The sequence below is a fragment of the Amblyomma americanum genome, chromosome 5 (assembly GCF_052857255.1).
Source record: "Amblyomma americanum isolate KBUSLIRL-KWMA chromosome 5, ASM5285725v1, whole genome shotgun sequence".
NCBI lineage: Eukaryota > Metazoa > Arthropoda > Arachnida > Ixodida > Ixodidae > Amblyomma > Amblyomma americanum.
The window spans coordinates 180,091,163-180,103,617 of record NC_135501.1 but is presented as its reverse complement, the minus strand read 5'-3'; the positions used below and the strand labels follow the sequence as shown (position 1 = coordinate 180,103,617).

The 12,455-nt window shown below is 49.0% G+C and overlaps 1 non-coding gene across 1 annotated transcript; it reads right to left on the bottom strand.

Annotated features, from left to right (window-relative positions):
* Positions 1-11,980: 11,980 nt before the first annotated feature.
* Positions 11,981-12,052, bottom strand: TRNAS-GCU (transfer RNA serine (anticodon GCU)). Its single transcript has one exon. It is a non-coding gene; the product is annotated as a tRNA-Ser (tRNA).
* Between the last annotated feature and the right edge of the window lie 403 nt (positions 12,053-12,455).

Genomic DNA, 12,455 nt, shown 5'->3' with positions numbered 1-12,455 from the left:
CCTTCCAACATGCATTCATAGAGGTGTTATGGAAAAATAATACCCTTTAATGAGGGTGCAACCATTACATCCTCTAAAGTATCATTAAGTCCACCCTTCCTTAAGGGTGCTGATCTCTGAACCCTTTTTTAGCACCGAACAATTGGAAAAGGGCGCTCGTCAGCGGGCAGCTGATTTACACCCTTAAGGGTGGGAAATTGTTTAGTGTGCACTGCAGGGACGCCTACCATGTAGCGGGGTCACTCTGTGGCTCCCAAACTCTATTCCACCAAAGAAAAGTTTTCACCACCACCATCTCTGTTGTAATTTGCTGAATCGCCGTCCCTTCATGCGTATACGGTGAAAACACAAAGTATCTACCGTGGCTCTATGGTGTCGAAAGCGCCACCTAATCTGCGAGGTTAGGGCGCCTAGCTGTGGCAGGCCTCATGCGTGACAAGACGCCAAAAGGGCGCCTTGGTACAGTTCCCGGAGTTCCCGGGTTCGAACCCGACCGCGGCGGCTGCGTTTCGATGGAGGCAAAACGGTAAGGCGCCCGTGTGCTGTGCGATGTCAGTGCACGTTAAAGATCCTTGGTGGTCGAAATTATTCCAGAGCCCTCCACTACGGCACCTCTTTTTTCCTTTTTTCTTTCACTCCCTCCTTTATCCCTTCCTTTGCGGCGCGGTTCAGGTGTCCAACGATATACGAGACAGATACTGCGCTATTTCCTTTCCCCAAAAACCAATTATGATTATTATAAGGAATGAAAGACCCACCGCGTTGGTTCAGTGGTGAAGGCGCTCGTCTACTGAGCCGGACTACCCGGGTTCGCTACCCATCGCGGCTGCCACGTTTTGATGGAGGCGAACGCTAAGGCGCCCGTGTGTTGTGCGATGTCAGTGCGCGTTAAAGATCCCCAGGTGGTCGAAATTATTCCGGAGCCCTCCACTACGGCACCTCTAATTCTTCCTTTCTTCTTTCACTCCCTCCTTTATCCGTTCCCTTACGGCGTGGTTCAGGTGTCCAACGATATATGAGACAGATACTGCGCCATTTCCTTTCCCCAAAAAACCAATTATTATTATTATTATTATTATTATTATTATTATTATTATTATTATTATTATTATTACAGTAACAGCGCTCGCGGTGAACGAACAGCATGCAAACGAGGTCGAGCGCGCGCACCTGACAGTTCACGGGACACGCAAGGCCTGAAGGCTGCAGTGAACCACTGGGGTGCCGGTTTTGGCCACGTGCCACACGCGTCTCGTTTCCATGCATAGGAAACGAATTGGAGCGCCTGCACAACAAGTGCAAGAGGCGTTTTGCGGAAGTCCGGAAAGCCGAGGCAAACATGACAGCACACGGCGATAGGGGAGCGTGCACAGGTGAAGGAATGGGACAGACGCGGGGCGATGGGAACGGTGGGTGCGTTTCTGTTTTCACACTGTACCGGCAGAGTGGTTTTCGGCCGTCGCGAAATATAGTTCACCCGTGGCTTTGCGGGCGGCGTCCATGTCGTAGATATATATATATATATATATATATATATATATATATATATATATATATATATATATATATATATATATATATATATATATAATGTACCAAAAGTGATTTCTGGCAGCTGATTTGGTCAATATAATATAAAATCACGGAAACGTCGTGAATTAAATCCTGTTATGTTTTTAATTTTTGGTGATTATATATATATATATATATATATATATATATATATATATATATATATATATATATATATATATATATATATATATATATATATAGATAGATAGATAGATAGATAGCCTGTTGTGCCGTGTTTTTTTTTTATGGGGGGGGGGGGGAGGGTATTGTATTTGAACAGCACAGACGACGGACGGGTTTTATACCCCTGTCACACGGGCATCGCAAAGTCCTTTGAGGATCAGGTCCTTATGTTCAAAGGCTTAAGGAGTGCAGCTACACGGCACAGATATTGGGCCTTTGCCGCTAAAAACCTTGGAGGCGATGGCGCTTTTTTTTTTTTCAGAAAACTTTTAGGGTTCTGCGGGAGCTTTTATTACCATCGTCTTTATTTTCAATGTCGTTATGGTGAAGGACAGTCAAAATACCACTTGGTGTGGTCCCCTGTGCATGGCATGCATTTATACGGTGGTAAACGATATGCAATGTCTGCAAACATTTAAGAGAATAGGAACGCGCTTCCTATTATCGACCTTTCGCATTATCTAAGTAATACCCCTGGCACACCGCATTCCTCGAAGGCCTTTCCCGCAAAGGCATCTTTTTTCACCAAAGGGGCGAAAGCTTAAAGGAGCAGCGACGCTGTTAAACGGTGCGGCCGAAAGGTGAAACAGTCGTTGAGGCTTTAGTACCCGTTGCTGTGCTCGGGGCGGCTGAAGTGAGTGTTTTAAAATTAAAGTGGGAAATTCTGTTCATTCGTTGAGCTCAGACAATGTTTTTTTTTCATTCTAACTGCTTGCTTGAAAGAACTGCAACAGCTGCTGTCATCATCAGCAGCAGGTTTTGTGCATTGCCTTGGCCGCCAGGGGCACTCGGTGTTGCTGCAACACTTTCACAGTCTTGAAATTTGTACACAAAATATAAACACCTATAATGAAGCAAAGCCAAACACACCTTTGGTATTTTTATAGATGTTTTCAAGCATTGTTAGCTGCTATTTTTTTCTTCATTTCGACGTCGTATGCCTTGGAGGCGAAGCCACCCGTCCGAGACGTTTGGAGCCCAAAGGCGCGGCCTTCGAAAACCTGCGACGTCGAAAAGTAAAAGCAATGAAGAAAAAAAAGCAGCTAACAATGCTTGAAAACATCTTTAAAAATACCAAAGGTGTGTTTGGCTTTGCTTCATTATGGGTATTTATATTTTATGCCCAGATTTTAAGACGGTAAAGAGTTGCAGCAACACCGAGTGCCCCTGGTGGCCAAGGCAATACGCAAAACCTGCCGCTGGTGATGAGAGTAGCTTTTGCGGTACTTTTAAGGAAGCTATCAGAATAAAAAAAATCGTTCGAGCTCAACGAATGAGCAGAATACCCTACTTTAAATTTAAAACACTCACTTCAGCCGCCTCGAGCACAGCAGCGGGTGCTAAGCCTGAACGACTGTTTCACCTTTGGGCCGCATCGCTGCTTCTTTAAGCTTTCGCTCCTTTGGTGAAAAAAGGTGCCTTTGCTGGAAAGGCCTTCGAGGAATGCCGTGTGACACGGTTATTACTTATAGTGCGAAAGGTCGATAATAGGAAGGTAGGGTCGAGCGTTCGGATGTTATGGCGCTGTATTTGAATAAAGTTTCGGTTCCTATGAATTCAGTGACCCGCAGTTTGTGGTCATCCTGACTAGTATACATCTAAATGCTTACAGGGGATTTCTTTATCTGACCTATAGAAACCAATACACAGTCACCGTCATGAAGTTGTGAACGTAAACAATAATTTTAATAACACGGCGACAGATCAAGGAAATTGAGCGGGGATTATTGAGTTACACGATTCGAGAGTGTTTCTTTGAGGGAAGCTTAATGTGCGCCTTTTAGGGTATGACGCGATGGCGGTGATGGTTCCCTTCAGTGGTCTGGGCTTCTCTTAGCGTATCACTTGGCATCCAGGAGCACTTTTCTTTCATCACTACATAACGCTTAACCTACCCTTAAGAGCACAATGCGATAGCGTTATAGATCCCTCCCGCACAAGTATTCCTTCTCTGTCGTTTATAGGTTCTCCTATACCTGCGGAATATGTTCGGAATTGGTCATTCCCTACTTTACAATCATAGATCTTACCCGCCGCGGTGGCTCAGTGGTTAGGGCGCTCGACTACAGATCCGGAGTTTCCCGGGCTCGAACCCGACCGCGGCGGCTGCGTCTTTAAGGAGGCAAAACGCTAAGGCGTCCGTGTGCTGTGCGATGTCAGTGCGCGTTAAAGATCCCCAGGTGGTCGAAATTACTCCGGAGCCCTCCACTACGGCACCTCTCTCTTCCTTTCTTCTTTCACTCCCTCCTTTATCCCTTCCCTTAGGGCGCGGTTCAGGTGTCCACTGATATATAAGACAGATACTGCGCCATTTCCTTTCCCCCAAAACCAATTATTATTATTATTAGTATTATTCATAGATCGCGGATTGTCCGCATACCATTCATGACGCTGTGATGCGCGGCTGAACGGGAGCCTTAACGCTATCGCGTTAATTTATTCCATTATTCGTGCCATGTTCGATTCATTCAGCTACGCGCTTCCTGTTGCACGCACGCACTCAAAGAAAAACCTGCCTGGCGTTGATGGTGTTTGCAGTCTGGAAATACTTAACTTGCTGCGCTATGGTTATGTTGAGTTATTCCCCCGGAGAGGCAATAAAGTGTCGGTATAACTAGCCTCATGCATATGAGGTTTGTTTAGAACAAAACTATAGTTGCGCGTCTGTGGTCTTTTTTTTTAATTTTGGATCGTAACGGCGCGCCCATCTTCACAGCGGCAGTGCATCCATTTGGCACCGTGCCTGCGACAACAGTTCTGCTCGATTTGGTGGCACTTGCTGCACCGGTGCAAGGGAGAGCAGCGCTTTCGTATTCGTTTTGCCAAAGTGCCCTCACCAGTGCAGCACCAGTTCTTGGCTGGTCTGCACTCTCCGAAGTCGAAGTGCAGCTGCAGTGCAGCGATATCGTGGCGCTCATGCTTTGGTAGGAATAGATATGACCTTAGTTATTTCTTGAAAAGAAGAGGTTTGGTAGCTAGCTGTTCGTGGCGTCGGTATTTTATACGTTAATAGACACCTTTAGTTGGGGCGTACGCAGTAAGCTTGCGTACGCACCTCTTACTGCGTTGCGTACGCTCTGAATAGTGTAAACACGACACTTTTAGTTGGCCGTGCCGTAGCGTCCCTCAAGCGTACTCGTAAACAGTAGCGCCATCTATTGACAAGACGTCAAAGCACATCAACGCTTGGTTGAAGAAATTTTCATCCGTGATTACTAATAACTAGGGTCAGTGCATTGCGAACCTTTTTTTTTGTTCAAAGAAGAAAAAACTATGCAAACCGAAGAAAATGTAAGAACTGACTAAAAGCTAGAAAACTCTTTCGCCAGGAGTGGTTGCTACGAGGAAAACACACTGCATTTAGTTAAGACCTAGGAGCTTGGAAATCGCCAAATTATCTCGTGCATCTCTTGGGAAGATCTTGATAAATAGTAGTCTTGTCAAGGAGGGGAGCAATGGAATGACGGACGGACAGCGGCGGCCAGATTTGAGAACCCCAACGAATGGTTATCGGCGCGGAATTTAAGCCGCGTAGGCTCACGAGAACGCTAATCTTCCTGGGAAAGTCAGGACCGAGCGAGCAGTCGCGCACGGCAGAAGCACCTCGCCGGAGTCCGATGACAGCTCTAATTGCGGAACGGCGCCCGGGTTGACGAGCTTCTACTGAACCGATTGCTAATCCTCCTGGGAATGTCGGTACCGAGCGGGGTGGCAAACATGCGGACCAAAGGTTATGGCGCCTTCTGAGAAAATGGTTTTTTTTTTTAAGGAATCTGATGTCCATTTTTGGTGTTGTTTACTTTAGGGAAAGGGTCATATGCCTTACGGACATGGGAGGGCCGGCCATACGCCTGTTTAACCAATCACGTTTATAGTTCGACGTGATTGGACACTACCGAATATGGGCTGGGCCTTTGGGTCTTTAAAACCAGGGCCCGGAGCCCTGGAAAATCGTTCTGGGCTAAGGCCAAGTGTAATGCATCCTCGGCTATGCCGAGTAGGGGCCTCCCCTAGTGTTAGCCAGTTCCACCTTTTGGTTGTTTAACTTTTTTTTGCCGTTTTAAATTGTCTCTCGTATGTCAACTTGCTTGTAATGTAAATATTTGTGTATAAAACAGTCAAGTCGTACTCCCTTCAACACCTGCATCCCGATTCGTCGCAAGGCCGTCTCTGACGGGGCACCCCTGGTGCGAAAAGAAGCCTTCGGTCGTCAAATCAAGCAACCGTCTTGGGCGGTGGGCACCTCTGGTGCGAAGCTAAAGAACCTAGTAAGGCCCGCAAGAGAAACCATACACGTCTTCACTGTAAGTGTGACGCAGTGTTCCCGGCGCACCATTCCGTGGTGCAGTTAATTTACTCGCATGTATACGCACCTGGTGGACTTCCTGTGACGCTGCGGTGTATACCACTCCAGTCGTTGCCGCTGCACTCTAAACACTAATACGACATTGTGGGAGTAGAAAGGGGAGTAAGCTGTTCTCTAGAGCACACTCTCTTCATAAAAGAGAGTGTCCTAGAGGACAGTTTACTCCTTTTCGTTTAGAGTGTAGCTTCGAATCGTCTTCTTCAGGAAGGAACGCGTTTCTGCCCATCTGGCTTGGTGGCTTGTCGATGCTGCCTCCGGAACGGCACCCTCTCTCTCTCTCTGTAGTCGACGCAGCCGCTGTCAGAAACATCGCTTCCGCCAGCGGCAACCGGCGGGGGACCCTTAGCGGCGTCTCCTGTCACTCGGACGCATGCTACGGACGGCGCCGCCGGCCGCGTCGGCATTCGAGCGGGCGGCCCGCCCTGCTCTGAGGGTCGCGATCGAAGGAAGGCCTGGCGTTGCCCATCACGGCTAACGAGAGGAGCAAGCGTGTGGCAAGTTCGCCACACTGGTGTCTGTGCGCTAAGCCTAACCGAGTTCCGTGCAGCTGTCCTAAAGGGCGCGCGCTGTCGTCTGTTCGGAAAAGTATTGCTCACTTTAGCCAGCTTGCTCGTTTATTCGATGTGACCTTGAAGCGACAGTGAGGGAGTCTAAAGCTGGCCCGTGTTAAAATATTGCACTATTCAAACGCCAAACACGCTACTTTCACTGAGAATGGAGCTTTAATTGGTTACAATAGGGCAAAAATTTAAATACAGGTGTCGACGCCGCCGGTAGTTTTTGCTAGTAGTAAACTGGATGCATCGACACAGTTTTTTTTTGCAAATCTCTGAGGCTAGGTTATACTGCCGTTTACTTCGGGACTGTGATCACGGAGGCGTTTTCGGTGTAGACGTCACGAGTTTTGATCGTTTGGCGGGAAAATTTTTAAGGGCTTTTTTTTTCTGCGGCAAATGAATCTTTTGGTGCCGGACAAACATCAACTTGCCGAGAAAGAACCATTGAGTCTACCGACTGCCGAATGATAGCTGTAGAGGGCCGTGCAGTGTGAGTGCACGTTAAAGTACCCCTCGTTCTACAGTTGGCCTGAAATGTAGTACGTTGAGGTTTCCACGAAGCACTATCTTGGCTATTCATAGTGACATGGTATCTGAAAAAAGTCTCTGCTTCCCCATTGCTTTCTCGGCCAGCAACGCGTTTGTCTTCCTTATCGCGTCTGCTTTCGGTTCCCGCCCTCATCATTGCAATAGTATAGCGGATGGGTGTGTCACGGTGGTAATTTTGGTTGGTTGGTTGGTTTTTTGGGGGAAAGGAAATGGCGCAGTATCTGTCTCATATATCTTTGGACACCTGAACCGCGCCGTAAGGGAAGGGATATAGGAGGGAGTGAAAGAAGAAAGGAAGAATAGGTGCCGTAGTGGAGGGCTCCGGAATAATTTCGACCACCTGGGGATCTTTAACGTGCACTGACATCGCACAGCACACGGGCGCCTTAGCGTTTTTCCTCCATAAAAACGCAGCCGCCGCGGTCGGGTTCGAACCCGGGACGGTGGTAGTCAGCGCATTGCTTTCCAGTCTAGCCTTCCGATTACACTGTTGAACAATGGGGTTGCCGGCTTGCAGGGAAAAAGTTGATTCCCCCCCCCCCCTTTTTTTTTTCTCGCTGATTCCCCCGTATCGTTGGCGTGCAGCTCCATGCTCAATTGTCTGTGGGCCGGAAGTGGTCTGTGTTAAAGGGGCTCTGAAACACCTTCCGAGGAGAGGACATCAACTTGCTCAGTCACTGCATTGTGTTGTCGTGAACATCTGAGCCAAATAGTACGCTTCTACACGCAGCGGAGGACTCACAATCACGCGCGAAAGTTGACGAGCCCTTCCCGGCGACTCTTTCATGCTCGCATCCTCCTCCGTCGCTCGCATCTACGTATACATGTTGAGAGGTGCTTACTGGTTAGACTCTTTCAGACGTCACGCAGCTACCAAGGCCGCGGCCAATTAGCCGCGCAGCTCCGGCGGGCCAGGAAGCTCTCCCTCGGAGGTGGGGCCGGCCGGCGGAGGAGCGCCTACCTTCCAGCGTGCAAAATGTGACGAGAGAGGGAAAGTCGCGAAGACGCTGAAATTCAAAATTTGACAGCAGATAACTCAGCTTCTACAAAGCGCATTAGAAAATTTCTTTCTGGGCAGTATTCGTGAAGAGGCATGCTTTAACATTCCAGCCATGCTGCAACTTTATTAGAGCCCCTTTCAGAGCCCCTTTAAGGAATTATTGCCTCGTGGTTGAGTGGATTTGGGCTGCAGGATAAATACTACTGCCACCTAGAGGGCGAGCCCGTGTTTACGAAATAGATAGAAGGAAGTTCCAGGGGTTTTCGGGCTGTGAGCAAGTTTTGTTTGGAAACGGTCTCTCTTGTGACGATATTGATGTTGGTTTCGGTAGTTTGAAGTTGGTTTGAAGTGGTTGTTGCTGTGTGTAGATCATTACGTTGTCCGAAGCATTAATGGAAAATGGAGCATTCTAAAGTCGCTTGTGCTGCCATCTTCTGGCGGTCGCGTACAGAAAGTGTGGCTCCACTGACTGTCCTAGTCGACTGTTGGTCGCGGTTTCGAGCCCCGGACGAGCTCGAATTTTTTTTCGTTTACAGAGATTTGAGAAATTAACTCTTGATTTGTCGTTCAAACGGTTGCGTTGAGGCGGACGGGGCTTTTACTCTGCGACTTGTGCGCCTGTCTGCTTGCTTCCTGTAGTTTCCAACTGTACCGTGCTTCTGTAAAAGCAGCGGCTGCTATGCAGTGCTGTTTTATACTTAGCGCCACCTTTTCGTTTTGGAGCAGTGGTTACCGATTCCGGCGTGCGTCTTCAAAAACAATAAAAAGGCGTTTTTGACCGCGGTGGCTCAGTGGTTAGGGCGCTCGACTACTGATCCGGAGTTCCCGGGTTCAAACCCGACCGCGGCGGCTGCGTTTTTATGGAGGAAAAACGCTAAGGCGCCCATGTGCTGTGCGATGTCAGTGCACGTTAAAGATCCCCAGGTGGTCGAAATTATTCCGGAGCCCTCCACTACGGCAATTCTTCCTTCCTTACTTCTTTCACTCCCTTCTTTATCCCTTCCCTTACGGCGCGGTTCAGGTGTCCAACGATATATGAGACAGATACTGCGCCATTTCCTTTCGCCCCCAAACCAATTATTATTATTATTATGACCGAGGGTGGGCTCGGGGGGAAGCCTCTTCTCTCGACCTGTGCCGTGCCAACGAAAGCACGAGGTCGCGTGCTTTCTGGAGATTTTAGATCACAATTTTAAACCGACCTATGCAAGCTTGCGCTTTTTTTTTCATGCGAAACGTTCGTAGTATGTCCTCTTTCGGAAGGGTTTCATGTTTGCATTTGTAAATCGCGTCGCATGCTAGGTCGTCTCACGGAAAGCATGGCTGTTTTTCCAGGCTTAGGTAAGCTGGCAAGGATGTTGACGCTAGACGTTTATTCTAGGGTACGAAACCGGGCCTTCCTCAGGCTACGACACTGGATGCGTCTCGGTTCGCAATGTTAGTGGATCTTTGCGTCCTGGACGTCCGCGGAGGCGATGTCCTGCCAGCAGGTGGCCTAGAAAGGCGGATGAGCGACGAAGTAAAAAGTGTTAAAAATAAACTGTTAAAGAACAAGGCAGGGAAGAGAGAAAGGCAGGAGGAAAGAGAAATGGGTTTAGCCTTGCAATGCACACACAGCCGCACTTGCGCTTCGTTTGATGGAGCCTGCCAGCGTTGTGTTTGTTTACATGTTGGAATGCAGCTGCAACTGCAGTGACAGACGCCTCGTTGCTCGTTCATTGGTCGCCGCGCGCTTTCTCGCGCCTCTAACCCGTTCACACTTTTATTACGTTCCCGCCGCATAGGTGGGCGTGCGGCGAGGCAGGTAATATATACCTGCCCTATATAACCGCTGTCTGTGCTTGCGGTCTACGTGGATGCATAGTACAGCTCTTTCCTCCGCCTTATGTTTACCTGCGTCGAAGCGTGCCCGGTCTGCGCAGTTGGTTCCTGCGAAGCGGCCCGCTTATTTTTTTTTTCGTCGTACGACGCCTGAGGACGCCAGCTGCTGCTTTCTCTCTCCTTTCCTTCCTTCTTCCTCCCCCCCTCTCTCTGTCTGCCTTCCTCCAAATGCTTGTTGGGTATGTGTCCTGTGTTGTGTGTCTTGTGTTGTGTGTCTTGTGTTGTGTGTCCTGTGTTGTGTGTCTTTTGTTGTGTGTCCTGTGTTGTGTGTCTTGTGTTGTGTGTCCTGTCTTGTGTGTCCTGTGTTGGGTATGTGTGTTGTGTGACGGTCCGTACTCCTCATAGCCCGGAACGGCCGACGCCCTTGAAAATTAAACGCGACGATGGCGACGTTGCTTTCTGTTACTCTTCGGGCGTCAGAGCAAATTATATTCAATAACAGCGATTACCAACTTAATAACTGAGCATTATGAAGGAGAAAGAAAATATCAGGCGGAGTTCCTTTTCAAGGGCAGGTGTTTTGTTCTCGTCGTCTCTGGCGGCAGCACTGATGACGTCTCGCTGAAACAGCCACATTGACACAGACAGACGGATAGACAGACACGAACGGACACAGACACAAAGACGGACATAGATAGACATACAAATGAGTGAAAGTACACGAGCTTCCCTGATTGCCTGCCTCGGATAGCGTTCAGCTTGGCATCGTGGGTGAGAAAAAATGTGTGTGTGTGTGTGTGTGGGGGGGGGGGGGGGGTCTTTTCGGTCTTCGGAGCCTTTCTGCAGGTATGCTAGGTTACGCAAGAAGGTCCGCGGGCATCTACCTAATGCGTTCCGCACCGTTTGTAGCCGTCGGTTTAACGTTAGTTTCGTATCTTCTTTGTTTTCCAAAGGATTTGCCGCCGCATTCCAAGTTTCCACATCTTTGGTGCTGCTGCTATACGTAAGCGCACCGCTTTTTACCGAGTGTCAGCGCGGACGCATATTGCGCGGAAAGGGACTGCTCTAGACGCTGTACAGCTAGTATAGCCTAATACATTCTGCCCTTTCGCCATTCTTGCGAATGTGGCGGCGCTGCGCAGTTGCACGCGGCGACCGCGAGGTGGCGCAATCGTCGGCACCTTTTTCGCAGCAGACGATTTGAGCCGTGCTGGTGGGCGCCGCCATTTTGAAAAAAAGCTTTCCGTACGTAATTTGCAAGGCTTCTCTTGATGGCCGCGCTCGGCGTTGCGACACCGTGTGAAAGCTCTGCTGGGTCGGCGGTGCTTCAGTCGTCGCGTTCTGGGCCGTACGACCGTAATCGCACAGCACGTTCATGTCGCTCAATCGCAGGTCATTTGTTTGTGCACAAATTTTTCACATACTGGTGGGCCGATGCCGCGGCAGCTCTGGTTTCGTAACTTGGCACGTCTCTGGTGGTAGAGTGTGCTTTATGCGTACGCTTCGCGTGGGGAGATTATGAGCAACACAGGGCGTTTATATTATGGCTTCATTGATCAGGAAGGTTCGTATTATATTTAGGAGATAAAGTGAAATGCGGCGTTAATCCTTAAAATTGTCCTGAAACACTGCATACCTTTAAGATAGCGGGTACGTGACAGCATAGACATATACCGATATATGTCTATGCTATCACGTACCCGCTATGTTAAAGGTATCCAATGCTCAGGACATTTACCGAAGGATACGTACTTTTTGCATAGTATGTTTAGTTTGGTTTATCGGGGTTTAACGTCCCAAAGCGGCTCAGGCTATGAGAGACGCCGTAGTGAAGGTCTCCGGAAATTTCGACCACCTGGGGTTCTTTAACGTGCACTGACACCGCACAGCACACGGGCCTCTAGAATTTCGTCTCCATCGAAATTCGACCGCCGCGGCCGGGATCGAACCCGGGTCTTTCGGGCCAGCAGCCGAGCGCCATAACCACTCGGCCACCGCGGCGGCATAGTATGTCTTCGCTATTCTAAAAGTACGTATCCTTCGGTAAATGTAGCGACGGATGACGTCGATGTTGTTTTTTTCCGAGCCTTTGTCTCCATATCACTGAGAGTGTGCCGGAGGTATGCGGGCTGGCCTTTGTGAGGCTCTTGAAAGGTGCCGACGCGTTGGTGACGCCTGAGCTTCGAAATCAATGGGATGGGGAGATAAAGTTTACTGCCGAATACCGACGTCTGTATCTCCGTGTTTATCCTCGCCGGTCGCCATAACCAGAAATCGGGATATTTCGATAGTCCCGTCACCTGTCGGCGGAAAGACGAGCTGCCTGACGCGGTGCGAAAGAATCTCGACTTCTAATATATGCCTGCCGCCTTTCGCTCCCAGCCGGCGGATATGTCTGCTTACT